Source organism: Scyliorhinus canicula, chromosome 3, assembly GCF_902713615.1.
Source record: "Scyliorhinus canicula chromosome 3, sScyCan1.1, whole genome shotgun sequence".
In the NCBI taxonomy this organism is placed as follows: Eukaryota; Metazoa; Chordata; class Chondrichthyes; order Carcharhiniformes; family Scyliorhinidae; genus Scyliorhinus; species Scyliorhinus canicula.
The window spans coordinates 167,326,878-167,348,669 of record NC_052148.1 but is presented as its reverse complement, the minus strand read 5'-3'; the positions used below and the strand labels follow the sequence as shown (position 1 = coordinate 167,348,669).

At 47.2% G+C, this 21,792-nt stretch overlaps 1 protein-coding gene across 3 annotated transcripts in view; it reads left to right on the top strand.

The window, feature by feature from the left end:
- Positions 1-2,470: 2,470 nt before the first annotated feature.
- lin54 (lin-54 DREAM MuvB core complex component) overlaps positions 2,471-21,792 on the top strand; it is a 107,809-nt gene continuing 88,487 nt past the window's right edge. The window contains exon 1 of one of the 3 annotated variants that reach the window (XM_038791682.1): positions 2,471-2,794. The gene's annotated coding sequence lies outside the window, so the exon portion shown is untranslated. Of the gene's footprint in view, positions 2,795-4,624; positions 4,817-21,792 lie in introns of those variants that run through there. The other 2 variants (XM_038791683.1, XM_038791684.1) reach the window with 2 other exon arrangements.

Below are 21,792 nucleotides of genomic sequence, written 5' to 3'. Positions count from 1 at the left end.
GGCTACTTACTAAGATATGAGCCCATGGCATTGGAGGTGGTACATTAGCATGTATAAAGGATTGGCTAATAATCGAAGACAGCGAGTTGGGATAACAGGAGCAGTTTCAGGATGGCAACCCATAATTGGAGTGCCACAGGGATCAGGGCTGGGGCCACAATTATTTACAATATATGCTAATTACTTGGATAAGGGAAGTGACTGTACTATTACCAAGTCTGTGGATGACACAAAAATAGGTAAGAAGGCAAGTGGTGAGAAAGACACAAAAAGTCGACAGAAAGATATAGACAGGTTAACTGAGTGGGCAAAAACCTGGCTGGTGAAATATAATGTGAAGTTGTTGTGCACTTTGATAGGAGGAATAAAGGAGCTGAATATTATCTAAATGGAGAAAGCTGTTGCACTGTGAGGTGTTTGGGGTCCTTGAACATAAATTACAAAAAGCTAGCATGCACGTCCAGCAAGTAATTAGGAAGGCAAATTGAATGTTGGTATTTACTTCAAAGGGAATGGAGCACGAAAATAATTCTTGCTAAAACAATACAAGTTACTATTTAGACCACAGCTGGAACACTGTTGCTCCCTTATCTAAGGAATGATATACTGGCATTAGAGCCAGTCCAGAAAAGGTCCACCTCGGTTGATCCCAGGCATGGAGGTATTTTCTTATGAGGAGAGGTTTAGTAGGTTGTGCTTGTACTTGGAGTTTAGAAGAATGAGAGTCACCTTATTGAGACATATAGAATTTTAAAAAATTAAACTTGGAAGAACAGCACGGTAGCAAAGTGATTAGCATTGTGGCTTCACAGCGCCAAGGTTCCAGGTTCAATTCCCGCTGGGTCACTGTCTGTGCGGAGTCTGCACGTTTTCCCCGTGTCTGCGTGGGTTTCCTCCGGGGTGCTCAGATTTCCTCCCACAGTCCAAAGATGTGCCGGTTAGGTGGATTGGCCATGCTAAATTGCCCTTAGTGTCCAAAAAGATTAGGAGGGGTTATTGAGTTACAGGGATAGGGTGGAAGTGAGGGCTTAAATGGGTCGGTGCAGACTTGATGGACTGAATAGCCTCCTTCTGCACTGTATAACAGAGCCACAGGACCGCTAAAAGGTTTAAAAAAATTTAAAGTGCCCAATTCTTTTTTTCCCAATTAAGGGGCAATTTAGCATGGTCAATCCACCTACCCTGCACATCTTTGGGTTGTGGGGGTGAGAACCACAAAGACATGGGGAAAATGTGTAAACTACACACAGACAGAGACCTGAGGTCGGGATCGTACCCGGGTCCTCAGCGCCAAGAGGTAGTGCTGATTTGTTTTAACAACAAGAAAATACATATATTAAACATGCAAAGATATATTATTACCCAATACTCCTTTACTCCCCCTTATCTTAACTAATACACACAGTTTAAAAGATTAACATGGATTACAAAGTACACCTTAAGCTACAATGGTTTCATTAACACAAAGTCTCTTTCAAGTACCGTACTGGCCTCCCCGAACAGGCGCCAGAATGTGACGATTAGAGGCTTTTCACAGTAACTTCATTGAAGCCTATTTGTGACAATAAGCGATTATTACTATTAAAATGACTGTGGTCAAATACACACATTCTGCTCTGAATCCCAAGCGAATATTTGTGGGTTTCTCCTCAGAATCCCCAGATGGTGATTGCATCAGAGTTTCCAAACTCCACCCCCAAATGCAAGCTTTAAAATATTTGCACAATAGTTCTTTCCCTTAACGGTTTACAATCTGAAATCAAGACCAGGTTTACCAAATGACACCTTTTAACAAAGCTTCCACATCAGTTTTAACAACAAATCTACTCCAGGATTTTATACCAACCCCTTTAGGATTTCTTTGTCTTGACTGCTGTGCAAACTATTCACAATTGCTTTAACTCCCAATTCCCAGACTGTATTAAAATTGCATCAGACATTTAATTTAGCTATGAAGTCTGGTGTCCCATTTTGAATCTGATTACTGCAATTGTCTCTTTAACTCAGAACACTTTGTTTACTCTTCTTTGAATTCTTTTCAACAAAATCTTGATCTCTGTTTACTTAACTCCAGTCATCTTAAACATTCTTTCTGTCCCAATCCCTGGTTACCTGGACTGTAATTTATTTAGAAGCCGGTCTCTTTGCAGCTCCCATTGGTCGCATGGTAGCACAGTGGTTAGCTTCACAGCACCAGGGACCCCGGTTAGGTGAATTAGACATTCTCAATTCTCCCTCAGTGTACTCAAACAGGCGCCTTGGTATGGTGAATAGGGGATTTTCATCTCATATACTTCAGACAAGTTGACAATGACCTGAAGGTCAGTTTCTGAATGATACAATTTCTACGTAATTCTCAGTAAACTAGATATGAATGACTTTCAACAATAATAGTGGACAGGTGGGCGGGTTCAACGTTGAGCACACAGCTGATACAGTGGGCGGGGTCAACGCTGAGCACACAGCTGATACAGTGGGCGGGGCTACGTCAGAGCGAAGCACGTCATGCCACCGTATTGTGACGTACGTTTCGGGGTGGGACGGTGACGTGCTTCGCGGAGCCAGACCGTGGTCTCCCGGGGTGCCGAGTGATATTATGGGATGTTAGAGCAGGAGGAATGGCGCTGGGCGCGTGATTTTGAACAAACACGGTCGGTCTCCCGGTGACGAGAGTTGTGTGTGTGGTAACCGGGAGCGGGAGCGCCGGCTCGGGTCCAGGCCCAGGCACCAAGCAGCCGGCAGGATCCTCCATGCCGCCCGCTTTCAGTTGCGAGCGGTCCGGGCAGCAGAGCCGGTGAGTTACTGAGAACGCCGTCAGCGACCCGGGTGTGTTTATGTCTGAAGGAGAGGGAGAGGTTTCATCGTACCTCTGGTCCCGATGTGACTGACGGCGGTGGAGGAGATCGGGGCTGCGCGGTTTACACAACTTGGGCAACACCAGCTGCTGGGCTTGAATGGGACTGAGAGCCCATCACATTTCCCCCCCCCCCCCCCCCCCCCGGACGGGAGCCGGTGCCTCCTCCTCCTTGCCCGGGGACGGGAGCCGGTGCCTCCTCCTCCTTGCCCGGGGACGGGAGCCGGTGCCCCCTCCTCCTTGCCCGGGGACGGGAGCCGGTGCCCCCTCCTCCTTGCCCGGGGACGGGAGCCGGTGCCCCCTCCTCCTTTGCCCGGGGACGGGAGCCGGTGCCCCCTCCTCCTTGCCCGGGGACGGGAGCCGGTGCCCCCCTCCTCCTTGCCCGGGGACGGGAGCCGGTGCCCCCCTCCTCCTTGCCCGGGGACGGGAGCCGGTGCCCTCTCTCTCCTTGCCCGGGGACGGGAGCCGGTGCCCTCTCTCTCCTTGCCCGGGGACGGGAGCCGGTGCCCCCTCCTCCTTGCCCGGGGACGGGAGCCGGTGCCCCTCCTCCTTGCCCGGGGACGGGAGCCGGTGCCCCACTCCTCCTTGCCGGGGACGGGAGCCGGTGCCCCCTCCTCCTTGCCCGGGGACGGGAGCCGGTGCCCCCCTCCTCCTTGCCCGGGGACGGGAGCCGGTGCCCCCTCCTCCTTGCCCGAGGACGGGAGCCGGTGCCCCCTCCTCCTTGCCCGGGGACGGGAGCCGGTGCCCCCTCCTCCTTGCCCGGGGACGGGAGCCGGTGCCCCCTCCTCCTTGCCCGGGGACGGGAGCCGGTGCCCCTCCTCCTTGCCCGGGGACGGGAGCCGGTGCTCCCTCCTCTCTCTCCTTGCCCGGGGACGGGAGCCGGTGCTCCCTCCTCTCTCCTTGCCCGGGGACGGGAGCCGGTGCCCCCTCCCCTCTCTCTCCTTGCCCGGGGACGGGAGCCGGTGCCCCCTCCCCTCTCTCTCCTTGCCCGGGGACGGGAGCCGGTGCCCCCTCCCCTCTCTCTCCTTGCCCGGGGACGGGAGCCGGTGCCCCCTCCCCTCTCTCTCCTTGCCCGGGGACGGGAGCCGGTGCCCCCTCCCCTCTCTCTCCTTGCCCGGGGACGGGAGCCGGTGCCCCCTCCCCTCTCTCTCCTTGCCCGGGGACGGGAGCCGGTGCCCCCTCCTCTCTCTCCTTGCCCGGGGACGGGAGCCGGTGCCCCCTCCTCTCTCTCCTTGCCCGGGGACGGGAGCCGGTGGCAGCCGGTTTGTGGTCTGTTTCACACCGAAACCAGTCTGAGGTGTCTCCAACTGCAGTTGTCCGCGGTCTTGGGTCGTCCCCTTTTTAGCGACTCCCCTCCGGTGACAGTTCTTTTGATCGTCCTCTTTCCCCCTTTGTTCCTTTCCTTTTACGTCGCTTCAGTGTGTTTGAAACTCGGTCTGTCCATCCTCCAGCCAGTGTGTCTCCTTTTGTCTGTCATATTAAAGTGTGATATTTTTTATGTTGTGTAACTTCAATACATTTCTGAGGCATGAGGGCTTCACGGTCACCATCACAAGTCAGGGTTAAAAGTATGTTTACAGCGATGGGCGCTTCAAAAATGATCTACATTCAGTTAAAATGTTATCAATCTAAATAGTTGCCGGATCCTGGTTGTACTTGGTCTCAGGCGTGTGTTGCAGTTGTAGCATTTCATGATGATGGAGTTTAATCTTGGTTCCTGGCTGATCTCCCCAGTTACAAATTCCCCGCCCCTGGGATAATGATCCAAAAGGCTTTGTACTGTCAGTGTTATCAAGAACGGGCAGTACAAACCCCGGGGTCTAGTTTTCTTTTCTATATACAGGAATAATTTCCTTCAGCCGCCAGCGATTTGTACTGGAGGAAGAAGTGTATTTTTGTTTTGGGGGTCGCTGAAGAACATCTGTTGGAGATTGTATTTCTCACCAGGTAGATTTTTGATTTGTAAGTTTTGGATTTTGTTTGTTGTTGGAGGGGGTCGGGGGGAATGTGCCGCGATATCAGATTCAATGTTTGCTGGGCTTGTTTGACAACTGTGTTATTTCCTGCTAAGTTTTTTTTTCCGCGGTTTTTTCGTATTATTTTGTGTGTCTCTCAGTTCTCGCTCAGGCCCTGCCTTTCTCTGGAAATGTGATGACGAGGTGAAAATGGCGGACCTTTCGAAATGCAATCCCTGCCTAATAATACACCCGAGCCTCGTCTGAAAAGCCCGAGCCGGCTTTGGACTCTCTCCGGCCGCACAGACACAAAATGACACATTCTCCCTTTTTGCAACCAGATGTCACGCTTGTGACACATCAGGTTTCCTCGTCAGGCACTAACAATTCGGGTGGGGAGGCCTGCAGTTCTGTTTTCCTTTTGAGATCGTCTGGAGAGACGTGGCTCTCTTAAAGATACAGTAACGTATGCTCAGATTCCGCCTCACATTGGTTACGTTTGGAAGTTGTCTAGCCATCAAGTTTGCCTGTTCCAAGTACCGTGTGAAATCATTCACTTAATATGATAGATTTCGTGGGCAAGCAGCAGTACTTCATGGTATTTCTGTCTAGGGTTTTCATCAATAAAGATAATTAGCAAATAGAGGTCACGCATAAAATGTAAGCCGTCGAAATCCTAATTCGTGGATCTCTGCTGGTAATCTAATGTTGTTTACAGCGCACCCCATATGTGGAGACATGAAGCACCATCTTCCCCCACCCCCAAAAAATGTACAACTAAATTATAATGGTCACATCCTCAACTATGTTAACGTGATTATTGCATCCTTAACATTGAACTCTTTCAACATTGGAGGAGGCAATGATCCTGTAAATATAGACCAGGGCAGGGGGGCGAGAAGGGGTTGGAGAACAGAGCCTCAAATCAATTGGAAAATGGTAATAAGAAAGTAATTTAATACAGAAGCCTGTGGGAAATGCCTTCATCGTTTTTTTGGTGACGTCTTGTTCACACATATGGTAGCCAATTTACAGCAACACCGCACAAACAGTAGTGTGGTAAATGATCACTTAACCTATTTTAGTGTTGAATGTGAGATAACTATTGACCCTGGGGAACTATTGATACTGGGGAAAGCTGGATAATTTGGTGAACAGTCTGATGGGTCAGTCTATTTTTTATAGAAATTTGCAGGAGAACAGTTGTACTGCAGTATGTTTGAATTGAAAAAGCACTATACAGAATGGCTTATATGTGAGGCTGCTTGTGTACATTTGGTTTCTTGAAAGTAATCAATATATCTTTAAAGTTAATGCAAACTCCAGTTTAGTCAGCCCAGCTGTGAAATGTCACTGGGTGACAATCCAAACAGACTAGCTAATATCAAGACACTTGGCAATTCATGCTACAGTTGTACAGAACCTTGGTAATGCCGCACTTGGAATATTGAGCACAATTCTGGTCACCACGTACCAGAAGGATTTGGAGGCTTTAGAGGGGGTGCAGAGCAAGTTTACCAGGATGTTGCCTGGTCTAGGGGTTGTTGGCTATGCAAAGAGGCTGAATGGACTTGGACTATTTTCATTAAACAACAGAGGTTGAGGGGTGACCTGAGAGAGATCTACAATATTATGAGGGGCATGGGTAGAGTGGATGGGCAGGCACTCTTTCCCAGGATGGAGGGGGTCAGTCACCAGAGGGCAAAGGTTTAAGGTCGGTGGGGCAAAGTTTAGAGGAGATGTGCGAGGCAAACTTCTTTGATCCGTCCAGTGAGGATGCTTGCAGAGCTTTGTGTTAGGATCTTGGTGGACGAGTGGACTGGATGGCACCCAACGAATTAGCACAACATGCAGAGGTGGGCATTCGGCTTGCGGCCATGCTATCTGTGACCTCAAAACGGTTGTGCTTGGGCCTGAATGCACTCCAGGTTTGAAGGATGCATAGGTGTGTTGAGGTATTCTGTCTGGGCTAGCCCCATGCCCTGACGGAATTCCACATTGGCCTCAGGCCCCCAAAACCTCCAGGGGCTGATGCCCCTACAATCCTAGCCGCCTCATGGAAATGCCCTCCTTGCCTTTTCGCACTGCGTAAGGGGTTTCCTGTACAGGCTGCTGCTGCACACCCTTTACCTCCTTGTTGTCCGAACACCTCATGGTGTGCCTTGTTGCCATCAGGCGGCAGAGATCCCCACTGGAGTTCCCTCTATGAAGGAGTCCTTCCCCCCTCAATCTTGGGGACCTGGGGTGGAGGGTGTTGCATGCAGCAGTGCTGTCCAATCACCGTTTGTATCGGTTCGGTTCACGGGCTCCAAGAAGCCTGCAATATTTGTGGCGTTGTGGAGTCCGTGGACCATGGACCATGTCTATGTTACATGTTATAGGCTGCACCTCTGTTTTTTTTTAGTTTTCTGACCCATCTTTTGTTGAAGTTTTGTTTGTACTTCAGCCCCATGCTGCGGGAACCTGGTACAGAGAGGGGTGGGAAAGGCAGAAGATCACCTTGTGAACCTGCTCCTCGGCCTGGCGAAGCATGCCATTTATAGGTCCAAGCAGCGGGATACCGAGGGGGTCGTCCAACCAGACTGTCTGCCCCTCTTCCGCGGCTACATTCGCGTCCAGGTGTCCCTGGAGACGGAGTATGCAGTGACCATGGGCACCATCGAGGCCTTGTGTGTCTGGTGGGCACCGCAGGGGTTGGGGTGCGTTGTTGACCCCTTTAATTGCACTCTTATTTGATGTTTTTAAGTTTCCGTTGATCTTTGTTATGTTCGGGCAGTGCCCCTAACACGAGCTTTGCCCCTAAACTTGTTTCCTTTTCTTCTATTTTGTTGGTGGACCTTAAAAGAGTGGCCAATCCACCTACCCTGCACATCTTTGGGTACAGAGGGTGAGTCCCATGCACACGTGGGGAGAACGTGCAAACGCCACAAGAATGGTGATGTCCTCTCCGCCATGAGGCAGTAGTGCTAACCGGTAGCACAGTGGTTAGCACTGAGGGTTCACAGCGGGTTTGATTGCTGCTTGGGTCACTGTCTGCAGACTCTGCATGTTCTCCCTGTGTCTGCGGGGGTTTTCTCTGGGTACTCCAGTTTCCTCCCACAAGTTCTGAAAGATGTGCTTGTTAAGTGAATTGGGCATTATGAATTCTTCCTCTTGTATACCTGAACAGGCACCGCAGTGAGACGACTGGGGGATTTTCACAGTAACAACATTGTAGTGTTAATGTAAGCCTACTTGTGACAATCTGCATTAGATGTAGAACATGTGAAAGGAGCTAATATTTGGTGTTAGAAATAGAAATGTCACAATGACTTACTTAGGAGATATTTTTCTTTTTTGCTTTGGTTTAGTCAAAAGCATAGAATAAGTACGGGCTGTTTATTCCATCAAGTCTTCTCTCTCCAAAGGTTATTCTTTCATTGATTCTTCCCCAATTATGTCATTCCCTTCAAGTATAATTTCTCCCTGACCGGGTGAGGTAATTGGGTGAAGCTCCAGAATACTGTTCTTCGTTCTTCTACTCAAACGTGTGGTTAATTATTACAGATTATACTTTGCTTGGTCGCAGCAAGCACTGTATCCTATTTAACTCTGACTGTCGACACATATCTGTAACCTTCAGTTTTCATTGTCTGTGGGATGGTGGCATTGCTGACAAGGCCTACATTTAATGTCCATTTCCAATTGCCCGTGAGAAGGTGATGGTGAGTCACTGCCTTAACAGCTACAGTGCTTGTGGCGTAGGTATTCCCAAAGTGCAGTTGGGAAGAGAGTTCTTGGATTTTTACTCAGCAACAATGAAGGAAAAACTAAAGCAGGGTCATGTGTTACTTGGAAGGGGAACATGTAAGTAGTGGTTCCAATGCTGCCCTTGGTCGAGGTCACTTGTTTGGAAGGTACAGTTATAGAAGTTGGCATGTTGCTGCTGTGAATCATGTAGATCCTAAAGACTGCAACCATTGCACGTTAATGGTGGAGGAACTGAATATTGAGGTGGTACATGGGGTCACAATCATGCGAGCTATTTTGTCCTGGATGGTGTCGAGCGTTTTGAGTGTTGTTGAGAGTATTATTTCACATTCTTGACTTAGATGATGCAAAGCATTTGAGTAAACATGACGTTTGTCACTTGATGCAGAGTTCCTAGCCTCTGATGTGCCACAGTAGTTATATTTTTGATCACTGGTGATCCCCAGAATATTGATGGTAGGGCATTTAGCAGTGGTAATGGCCCAATGGATGTCAGGGGAAGGGACGGTTAGACTCTCATTTGTTGGAAGTGGCCATATCTTGACACTTTTGCCCCTCAACCAGATAGTTACTGAGCGTTAACTTTTCAACTCTTGAACTTTCATCTGTTCTTTTGAAAGGTTGCAGCCTGAAACACTAACTCTGTTTCTCTTTTCACAATTGATGGCTGGCCCGTGTATTCCTTTTTTTTAATATAAATTTAGAGTACCCAATTCTTTTTTCCAATTAAGAGGCAATTTAGCGTGGCCAATCCACCTACCCTGCACATCTTTTTGGGTTGTGGGGGTGACAACCACGCAGACACAGGGAGAATGTGCAAACTCCATATGGATAGTGACCCGGGGCTGGGATCGAACCTGGGTCCTCGGCGCTGAGAGGCAGCAGTGCTCACCACTGCACCACAGTGCCGCCCAACCTATGTATTTCCAGCATTTTTTGTTCTTCTTTCTGATTTATAGTATTTTGCTTCCAGATAGTTATCGAGTCCTATTCTGAAGGCACAAAGTGCAGCATATTGCTGTACATGTAATTCTGTACTTGATGGAGAAATGTGTAAAGTTGGCAGTGATATAACTACTCCATTCTGCAGTAATTAATCTTCCCACTCTGGTGTATGCAAAATACCGTACAATGTTTTAAAAAGCAAAAAAAAAATTGAACGAACTTCCCAATTGTTCAGTGGGAAAAGTTCTTGCACTAAGACATATCGGCCAGAATGGCTATGATTTGCACAATCTGTGTTGAGGGAAACTCAGCCAGGGCAGCTATTAGGGTGCTGGCCTTATCTCCACAGGACTTGGAAAGAGAAAAATCAACAAGGATTCCTGCTTCTTGTTGCTATCCATTGATCTATCCTGGGAAAGTACTTGTGTGCTTTGAGTGAGGAAAAGATTCGATTTGGGTTTGTTTGCCCCAGTCTAATTATTTGTAGTCATTCACTCTATGGTCCAGTACAAAGAAGCCAGTGGAGTTTTGACATAATCATCTATTCAACTGTGTTCTTATTGAATGGTGGTGCAGGTTCGAGGGATTGAGCAGCCTACTTGGGGCAGCACGATAGCACAAGTGGCTAGCACTGTGGCTTCACAGCACCAGGGTCCCAGGTTTGATTACCCGCTGGGACACTGTCTGTGTGGAGTCTGCACGTTCTCCCCGTGTCTGTGTGGGTTTCCTCTGGGTAGCTCCCATTTCCTCCCACAGTCCAAAGACGTGCAGTTTAGGTGGATTGGCCATGCTAAATTGCCCTGAGTGTCCAAAAAGGTTAGGAGGGGTTATTGGGTTACAGGGACAGGGTGGAAGTGAGGGCTTAAGTGGGTCGGTGCAGACTCGATGGGCCTGTGTGGCCTCCTTCTGCACTGTATGTTTTATGTACTGCTACCCCTATTTCGTATTTTCAGAACTAGCAACACTGGGAGTTACCAGGCCAGCTATATAAATACTGTGGCTACAAGTGCAAGTCAGGGACTGGAAATTCTGCAGCGTGTGACTTGCCCCCTCACTTCCCAAAGCCAGTTCACCATCCACAAGGCACATGTCAAGAGTGTGATGAAGGGCAACACGGTGGCGCAGTGGGTTAGCCCTGCTGCCTCACGGCGCCGAGGTCTCGGTTTCGATCTCGGCTCTGGGTCACTGTCCATGTCGAGTTTGCACATTCTCCCCGTGTTTGTGTGGGTTTCGCCCCCGCAACCCAAAAGATGTGCATGGTAGGTGGATTGGCCACGCTAAATTGCCCCTTAATTGGGAAAAAAAATGAATTGGATACTCTAAATTTAAAAAAAAGTGTGACTGGGTGAACCAAAAAAAATGGGTGACTGAACCATTCAGGACATAGCCTGCTTGATTGTCACCCCCATTCCATCACCATCAACATTCACTCCCTCTACCACCGATGCACAGTGGCAGCAGTGTGTAGCATTTATAAGATGCACTGCAGGAACACACCAAGGCTCCTTAACAGCACCTTCCAAACGCACAACTTTTACCACCTAGAAGGACAAGGGCAGCAGATTCATGGGAACAACATCTGCAAGTTCCCCTCCAAGCCAGGCACCATCCTGACTTGGAACTATGTTGCTGGTGGTTCAAAATGCTTCTCTGACAGCACTGTGGGTTTTTGTGAGGGCCACGAAGAATCCAGCACGAGTTTTCAGGATACAAAGAAATAACATTTATTTACAATAACATATAGATACAACAGTAGCAGCAACTTCCCTTGCTGCTCACTCCTCTCTCTCTGCTGGTTCCAAACTGGCCAGCTCTATTTATGCAGGGAGTCTGCTAATGATTTCTCCGCCCCCTCAGTGGGGAAGCTCATACTCCAATAGGATTGTGGGATAGTCATAAGTCCCCAGCCAGTGGTAAGCAGGCAGGTTATAACATGGGTGTACCGACATCAAATGGACTGCAGTGTTTTGACAAGGGGACACCTCATCACTGTCTAGAGGGCAATTAGGGGTGGGCAATAAAAACGATGGCCTCACCAATAACATCTGTGAAAGAAAAAATACTTGTCACGTATTTGACTCCATTCCTTTGCTCGCTGCACACTCAAGCTAAACAAGGCTGCGCAAAGCATTGATGTCCTGTCCAACCCAGATCTGTCTCACAACATTCTAATCAACATCAAACAGCTGGTTTCCACGTTGAAAACATGGTTTACCCTCCTCGTGTCTCTCCCCCACCATTTCAACTACTTGTTATCCCTTTCCTCACTGGCCTCTTCTGCATCACGTTAACTTTAAGATCCTATCATGAGCTTATCGCGGGATATTTGTTCCCCTTGTGTTGTTTCAGGAATTATGACTGACCTTTACGTTTCCACTCCCCTTTCCTTGCTCCATCATTGACAGTCTTCAGCTGCTTCAGTTGAACTCGGGAGCTCCTTCCCCAAACCTCTTCCCTTGTCTGCTTCTCTCTCCATTTCTAAAACCTCCTGAAATTCCATCTATTTGACCAAGCAAACCTGGCACTTTTTTTCATTCCTTGACAAAGGTTCAGTGTCTCTTTCTGTGAAGTATTTGAAAGACAACTTGCATTTATAATACACCCTTTTAGAGTAGAAGAATGTCGCCAGGTGTTATGAGAATGTAATCGGACAAAAATGTACACAAACCAAAGAAGGAGGTTCAGAGGGGTGATCAGACCTTTGACAGAGCTGGGTTCCAAGGAGGGCCTTAAGAAAGGAAATGAAAGGCAGGATGGTATCGGAAGGAAATTCCAGAAGGGACTAAAATCTGCTTATTTAATGCAAGTATGGGTGAGGAAGGTTGAAGTAATAAGAGATTTTAATCTGTGTGGTTAGTTGGAAGAAAATTGTTTTGATCTTCTCGCCTGCATATAGAGAAAACAAAAGTGAACAGTAACATCACTAAAAAATTGGCTTGTTAACTATGGCTTGTAAAAACACTGATCTTCCCACCCCCTTATTGGAGGAGAAAAAGGGATGACAATTGGAGACCATGGGGGATAGTGTAAATAGATAAAGTTGTAATCTCCCAAGAAGTTATGTTTGCTTATTATTGTATTAAGTACTCTAATGTTTAGATGAGCATCATTCCAATTGATTCATAATCCATAACCAAGAATGCCTAGGTCACATTCTTCCTATCTGCAACCCTTCCAATGCCCTATGTGACCTCCCAACAGTTTCCTGGCCCGAATCACATCCTCTTCACCATGGATCTCCAATCCCACTATACCCACCATGAAGGTCTCCGAGCTCTCTTCTTCGATCGGAAGCCCAGCCAGTTCCCATCCACCACTCCCCTCCTCCACCTGGCTGAGCTTGTTCTCATTCTGAACAACTTCTCCTTCAACTCCACTCACTTCCTCCAAACTAAATATGTTGCTATTAGTACACAAATGGTCCCAGTTATGTCTGTCGTTTTGTGGAACATACTTTATTCCAGTCCTGCTCATGCCCCTAACTCGTCTCTCTTTCCCGAGATTGATGACTGAATCAGAGCAGCTTCCTGCTCTCATCAACTGGAAAACGTCATTGACTTTGTTTTCACTCTTCCCTCCCCTTCACCTGGTTGATCTTTTACTTATTTCCTTCCTCCACTTTTCTGTTTTCATTTTTAGAGCTAGTCTATCAACTAATATTCACTGCAAACCTATGGACTTCCACACGCCCATTACTTTTCATCACACCTGTATTTTCTAAGGACTTGATTCAGTTCTCCCCATTTATCTGTCTTCTTCTCATCTGTTCTGATGATGCGACCTTCCATCACAGCCTGAATCAGAGTCCTCCACCCTGTCTAATTCATTCCACATTTCTCTCACCCCTTCCCCTCCCAGAATCATGATAGGATTCTTTGTCCAAACCACCAACCTCTGTACTAATTTTTATAAAATGTATTTTATTCCAAACTTATATAAAAAGTTGCAAAATATAAACAATTCGAGGAGCAAACTCCCCAACACACAACTATACAGTTTGTGCATATTTTTCCCTTTTTCAACCCCCCCTAACGACGAACAACCCCTCAAACACAGCCACGAATAACCCCACCTTGCCTCAAAGCTTTCCGCTGAGCCCCTTAATTCGTACTTGACCTTTTCCAGCCGTAGAAAGTCATGCAAGTCCCCAGCCAGGCCATCAACGCCAGCGGCATTGCTGACCGCCACTCCAACAGAATTCTTTGCCAGGCAATCAGGGAGGCGAAGGCCACAACGTCGGCCTTCCTCCTCTCCATCAGTTCCGTCTTCCTGAAATCACGAATATCGCCACCAGCGGGTCCGGCTCAACCTCCTCCCTCACTATCCTTGTTAGTGCTGTGAACACTCCCGCCCAGAATCTCTCCGCCTTTTCACAGCCCCAGAACATATGTGCGTGATTTGCTGATCCCCGCCTGCACACCCACCACCACTACACCCTGGCACAAAACCATGGTTTTCGCATAGCAGTGTCTGACTGCTCACCTTCTCCAATGCCTCCTTAAACGCCCCAAAAGATGCACTGACAGGTCCGTCGCGAGCTCCTTATAGAATTCCGCCGGGTAACCATCAGGCTCCCAGGCCTCCCCGACTTTATACTCCTTGTATTGTCCAATACCTCCATCAGCCCCAGGGGCTCCTCATCTTTTCTTCCAACTGTGGAAACTCTAGTTTGTCTAAAAACCATTCCATGTCCCCCTCTTCACCCCCAGGGTCCGCCCTATACAGCTCCTTATAGTAATCACTAAAATCCTTGTTTATCTTCCTGGCTCTGACACCACATCTCCTGCCCCAATCCGTATCTTTGATATTTCCCTGCCTCGTAGCTGATGCGCTAACATTCGATTTGCCTTCTCCCTGTATTGGTACTGCATCTCCCTTGCCCCACCCCACTGTTGTACTGCCCTCCCCGTCTCTACTTGTACAGTTACCCCTGCAATATTTTCCTCCTCACCATCCCTCTGTGGTGGGCGACTTCGAGTACACCCTGTGTTCCTCAACTATCTCGTTCATTAGCCATTCATAGTCCTCCCTCCTTTTCCTATCCGCTTGTGCCTTGAACGAGATTAACCCCCCCCCCCCCCAAAAAAAAAACCCGGGCCACCGCTTTTAGCGCTTCCCAAAATGTGGCTGCTGACACCTCTCCATTTTGGTTCAATTCTACATAATCTTTAATCACAGCCCGCACTTTATCGCAAAACCTTCTATCTGCCAAAACCCCGAAGTGAGCCTCTACCCGTCTGCTTTTGTCCCGATCTAAGCCAAATCTACAGCCAATGGGGCGTATGGTCCAAGATTACTATCCCTGTGTACTCTGCCCCCTCCACCCTAACCAAAATCTCCCGGCTCACCACAAAAAAGTTGTTTCTTGAATACACCCTATAACATGTGAGAAAAAGGAATACTCTCTTCCGACTGGGTTCTTGAAGAGCCACAGGTCCACCATACTCATATTTTCCATAAACCCGCCATTCGTATCCTACATTGACCTTGGGCTAGATCTATCTTCCCTCTGCTTTAGGACACAATTAATATCTCCTCCCATGATCAACTGGACATGGCCAAGTCTGGGATCACTTCCAGCAACCCCTCAGAAAGCCTACATCGCTCCAAATCGGTGCATACACAGTCACCAGTCCAACCAACGTCCCCTCTAATACCCCACTCACTATCACATTGCTCCTACCTGGCTCCCTCACCTCCTTCACACTCAAAGCCTGTTTTCTTGCTTATCAAAATGACCACCTCCCGCAACTTTGAATCAAATCCCGAGTGGAAAACCTGATCCACATATTTCTTCCTTAGCCGAACCTGGTCCTTCAAGTGGAGGTGCGTTTCCTGCAGAAAGACCACCTCCATTTTTAAACTCGTGAGGTGCACAAAGACCCAAGGTCTTTTCACCGGTCCATAGAGCCCGCAAACATTCCATGTCTGACCCCCCCCCCCTCACCTCTTTGTTCTGTGAAGAAGTTTCCTTGCTGACCTCTCCTGCCCTCACCCACATAAAGACTCATCTCGAACCACAGGTCACCTTCCCCAAAAACAAAAAGAAAAAACACTGCGGGAGGTGGGGGGCAGCCAATCCCATACAAATCTTTCACCCCCGCTAGCCTTTGTCAACTCAACAAATAAAAGAAGAAAAACCCTCTATATTGGGGGAAAAGGAAAAAAAAAAGCCTCGCTCCAACCCGCACTCTACTCGCAGTCTCCATTATTCCAGAGTGCCAGCAGCTCCGTCTCCCAAAACTATTAGCTTCCCCCCAGTTTGCGCTCTTTGATGAAGTCATTGGCCGCTTCTGGGATCTCAAAATAATATTCCTGGCCTTCATAAGTCACCTATAGTTTCGCCGGGTAGAGCATCCCAAACCTGATCTGCTGCCGATATAACACCACCGTGGCGCTGTTGAACCCCGCATGCCGTTTTGTCAGTTCAGCTCCAATGCCCTGCTATATTCTGACCTTGTTCTCTCCCATCCGCAGTCCGCTTCTCTCTGGCCCACTGCGCGATCTTCTCTTTCTCCACAAACGTGTGGAGTCATGATCACTGCCCACGGCGGCGCCCCAGCTTTTGGCTTCTGCCTCAGAGACCTGTGCGCTCTGTCCACCTCAGGGGCCTTGTCTAGCAACCCCTCTGCCACCAGCCCACCAGCATCCTCGAAATGTACCTTGTGGTGTTCGCGCCTTCAGGCAGGTCCAGAATTCTGCCTCCTCGACCTGTTTTCCTGCTCCACTTTTGCTCTCAATGTCTTGCAAAGGTCTCCTAAGTGCCACACCTCTGCCTTCAGTGCCACCACTCTATTATCACTGTGTTCAGCGATCACCCTCTCGACCTCTCGGATCTATGACCTCTGAGCTTCCAGACCTTTTTCCACACACTCCATTGAGCCCTTCATGGGTGCCACAGCCCCTGCGATGGCCTTCGATCGGTCTTCCTGTATCTCCTTCCTCTGCTGAAGGAACTATCCCTTGATGAAGGTCTCCCTTGACCAGCCATCATCTGGTCCATCTGGTGCTTTCCAACTAGCACTGACCCCCCCCCCCCCACCTTCTGCTGGGTTTGGTAAGCAGCAGACATATGACACCCGGGATTGCTTGGGGGGGGGGGGGGGGGTTGGCACTTCTCCTCCGAACTTCAGTTACACTTTTCCGTCATAGTTGCACCCAATTTCAGGTAAAAAGAGCACTTTTCTACGCCTTCAAGCAGGAGCTGCCTTATGTGCGACCACTCTCACCATGGCTGCCACCGGAAGTCCCCTAACCTCTATTCAACAGATGATCTCCGACCATTTCTATCAAATTCAACAAAATACCACGACTAAATATATCTTTCCCTCCCCATCCTTTTCAGCATTCTGAAGGAATCATTCCTTCCACAAGAACCTAGTCCATGCTCAGTCACTTCCTCCTTTCCCAGTGTGCATTTCATAGAATCCCTACATTGCAGAAGGAGGCAATTTAGCCCATTGAGTCTGCATCGATCCTCTGAAAGAGCACTCTACCTAGGTTCACTCCCCCGCCCTATCTCTGTAACCTTAACTTACACATCCCTGGACAGTTGAGGGGCATGCTAGCATGGCTAATCCACGTAGCCTGCTCATTTTAGGTCTGCAAGGAAACTAAAACATCCATAGGAAACTCGCGCAGACACTGGGAGAACGTACAACTCTCCACAGACAAGGCCGGATTCTAACCTGAGTCCCTGGTGCTGTGAGGCAGCAGTGCTAACAAATATGCCAGGGACGACATGGTGGCACAGTGGCTAGCACAGCTGCCTCACAGCACCAAGGACCCAGCATAAATTCGGCCTTGAGTGATTGTGTGGAGTTGTACGTTTTCTTGTGTTTGTGGGTTTCCTCCAGGTGCTCCTGTTTTCTCCTGTAGTCTAAGGATGTGCAGGTTAGGTTATGGGTATAGGGCAGATTGGAGACTCGATGGGCTGAATGGCCTCCTTCTGCACTGTAGGGATTCTGTGAATCTGATCATGCTGTCTGTGCAAACACATGTAATGTCATTTTAACCACTTCCTTCTCATCCTCCAAAGCCCAGAACACATCTAGGTGTAACATCGATATACCACTTTCAATTTAGTATACTGTATTCGATATTCATGATTTTGTCATCTCGACATTGTTAAGATCAAAGATAGGCTCTGTGTTCACTTTGTGCAACGACTCCCTATTCAGTCCGCAAGCTCATTACCAGTTGCTTGTCATTTTAATTTTCCACCTGGCTCCCATGCTGACCATGACCTGCTAGTGTCCCAGTGAAGCTTGATGCAAGCTTGAGGAATGGAATTAGCACTCCACAGCCTTCTGGCCTCAACGTCAAGTTCAACAACTTTAGATCATAAACTCACCCTTCATTATGTCCTGTAGATTCTTTTTTTTTGTTTTGCTGTGTCGGTTTTGTCTTGTTTCTTTAACCCTTCAAGTTGCATTCAGACGACTGATATTGGCCGTTCACGCCTCATTTGAATATGACTTGTGTTTCTTTGCTATATTCGTTACCAGTCTTTTGCTATTGTATCATGAGGTATTTTGCTAATTAATGTTCCATACCCTCCTACTGCCACCACCACCATCTAAAACCTTCTCATAACTGAAGAAAGACAGGAATGTGAGATCATTTCAACCAGACATCTTAACTATGTTACTCCCCACAGATATTGTCTGACCTGACCTGATTATTTCCAGCATTTAAGTTTTCATTTCAGATTTTCAGCAGTGCAGTATTTATTAACTTTTGCATTAGTGTTCAAATTATTCAACCTTGAAGCAAGAAAAATAAGCAAAATTGTAAGAAAACAGATAATTGAAGAAACTGATAGATGAGCTTTTATTATTTGGCTTATGTTAGATCTACAAAATGCAAAGAAGACCGAGTAAATAAGTCTAATAGCCTTCTAATGCTCGCTGTCAAGCGTCAAAATGTGGAATTGTTGTTTGAATTGCATTCCGTATGCAAACCGTTTCTTGTGCCTCTGTCACAAGAAGTTGATACAAGGGGCTGGCGGAACAGCAGCACAGTGGTTAGCAATGTTGTTTCACAGCGCCAGGGTCCCAGGTTTGATTCCCGGTTTGGGTCACTGTCTGTGCGGAGTCTGCATGTTCTCCCTGTGTCTGCTTGGTCCGGGTGCTCCGATTTCATCCCATAAGTCCCGAAAGACATGCTGTTAGGTAATTTGGACATTCTGAATTCCCCCCTCTGTACCTGAACAGGCTCGGGGCTTTTTACAGTAACTTTATTGCAGTGTTAATGTAAACCTACTTGTGACAATAAAGATTATTGTTGTTATTATTATTATTAAACTGGAAAATTAAAACTCCAAAGTATTTAGCACAATGATGATCAGGGAAGAAGGCATCATATTAACTTCATTACAAACCTGATCTTGTGTTTTGCTTATTTAGTTATTCAATATATTAATACCAGAAAAGTTAAATGTAAAATAAGATATAGTTGGCATGACATTAATTGTTACCATATAGCCATATAGAAATCATATTATGATAGACAACCTTTTATAATTTAAATGTCAGCAGTATCCTGAAAATCAGTAACTCAAATTATCTGTCCGTGATCTACTTCTGTAAGCCAACTTATAAAGGAACTTCATAGTAAAAGGAAAATGTTACTCTAGGATGGTGGTGCAGCAATTTGGAGCATCAACGTGTGGTCCTTGGGACTTTGCGATGTGACTTGGTACTTATTTCAGTTGTGTTATTGGAAATTGCTCTTCAGAGACTAGGCAGTTTCCCACAGTGTGAAAGAGTAACGTCATTCTTTTTGCTGCTTCCAAACTCCTCTTCGTGGTTGGCTTAGGGAGCACTTAGCAGAAGTCAAGAAAGCCACTTGTGTTACCTCATAATTGCTGAATGGCCTGTTGAGGTGAATGAATGTGTAACCAATCAAGGGCCAATGCAGTTTCTGATATGTGTACAGAAAGAACAGCTGTTGTGCTAACAGTGGCTGCCTATTGGCCTGCTCAGCTGGAAGAATCGTTTATAAAATACTATATAGCATCACTACCATTTTGATGTGCACTTAAGTTATTTTTAGAATCTTGGGTTGTCATTATAAATCCTGTCAGTTGTAAGGGAAACATCACTATTTGGAAGGTTTAATGTATTGCTTCTGAATGAGCTTTACAATTGCACTGATGGAATGCACATTTATGTCCATCATATTCCATAATGCGTCCTTCACCAATGCTAACATTTGATGCCGTGTGTGTGCTTTGCTCATCTTTTTCATTGGGTTAGTATGTGCTGGTCCCTAAAAATGGCAACAATGAAATATTGGTAAACTAGATCTCATGAAAAATTCTTGTACGCATGATCACCAAAGCTATTTATGATGAAAAGCTTCCTTTTGGGTGAAATGTTAAACCACTCCAGTCCCCAGGGTGGTCAAACTGGCCTCGGCGCTATTCAAAGAGCAGGGGAGTTCTTACTCTGTTCTAGTCAGCATTTATCACTCAACCAACATCTAGCTGATAGCTTTTAACGTTGTTTGTGGGACATTGATGCATGGAAATTGGCCCGATCTTGTGACATTATACATTACAATGAGATTTGACTAATCATTGAAAGTAATTAATTGCCCCCCCCCCCCCCCCCCCCCCCCCCCCCTCCCAAACCTGTCATTTAGACACCGTGCCTTCAAATGCCTCTGCTGTTACTTTCCCATCTTTTCCCACCATGCTTCTCTTACATTCTCTCTGTTGCTCGGTCTGGTGAGTGTGCTTTACACTCAATTGGCTCTGTTTTATTCCTTAGCTCTAGAGTCACCAGGTATCCTTATGATACCGTCACGAGGTTCAAGTTCAGATCAATGACTCAATACACCAGTTAGTAAGGTTCAATCAAACACATTTATTATTACACAGTAAATCGATACTCCTGCAACTAATACTAACGGACTAAACTATTCCTACCACTATAAACCAATACTTACCTTCGATAAGGGAACACACTGGATCAGGGAACAATGGCCTCTTGTTCTGTCCTGAGACTGCAGGCTTCCCAGTTGGTACGGGCTAAGGGGTCAGGAGTGTCTATTCACGTAGCGAGCGTTGGTTGGACACTTGCTTGTCGGTGTAGCTGTTGGCCAGGCCTCTCCTCACGGTCAAGTTCTTAGAGAGCTGCTGCAAAGGTGTTCTGCTGGGAGGGCTGGCTAAGAGAGAGCTGGACTTGGGATCTGTCCTTTATAGGTCACAGGGGCTTCACGCCCATCTGGGCGGACCATATATCTGCTTGCAATTGATTGGACCTCATACCAATCGATTGGTTTGAATTCCCCAATATTGGGGCTGTTTCCCGATCGCTGGCCGATTCTTGGGGCTGTTTTTAACTTATTGTCCGGGACTCCTGCTGGCGCCGAAGAGTATGGCTTGACCTTTGTTATACTTGATTGTGTCCATTGTGCCCAGGAATCACCGGGACTCGCTCAATTAATATGCGCAACTGTTAGTTTCAGTGCTGTCTGGTTTCTTTGCAGACAGAATACACAGGGAGATTCTGCAGCCTGCCTGTTTTCCTTGCATTGTCCTGTTTTACCTGCATGCATTTCAATTCTCCATTTTGTGTCGGGCAGTGGCCAACTTCGGTGGCTACATCTCCCAGCCTCGCCCTGAACCTCTGCCTGCCTCACTAGTTTCTTGTCTAACTCTCCCCATCCCTTCTCCAAGCTTATCTCATCCAAGAGATCAACATTCTGCTCATTCAACTTCCTCTCGCAGCTGTGCTAAGATCGTAATTTTAAACGCTGCCCCACTCACTTTGAAAACTGCTGTCATCAACCCCCCACCTCATCTTGTCTCACAAAGTAAGACCCCAATCTCCCTTCCTTCTTTAACCTTTGGGGCAGGGAGAAACAAGACCGTGAAGGAATTTTAAAAGGTTGACCAGCGTTTTAAATATGAAACTGGAAGCTATTTTTAAGACCGCAAAGACTGGGATGATAGCATCTTAGACTTAGTATGGAGCAGGAAATGGGCAGGAATTTTGAATGAGCTAAAGTTCAGGAGGAAAAGAATTTGTGGCCATCCAAGTTATCAGTGGACAACTGCATACATGCGTAATTCTCACTTGGTTTCAGTGGATAATGATGCCAAATATGATAAAAATGGGGGTGGAGGAGAGGTTGCAGGTGTAGTCAATGGATGAATACTTGGATGTCTCCCAAAGCGACTGTTCAGTGATTGTAACAGAGTTATGGCTCCAAGCATTCTGGCAATGATTGGATAGTTAACAGTAGGATCAAAGCAGTCCCACTGAACTAGATAGTTGA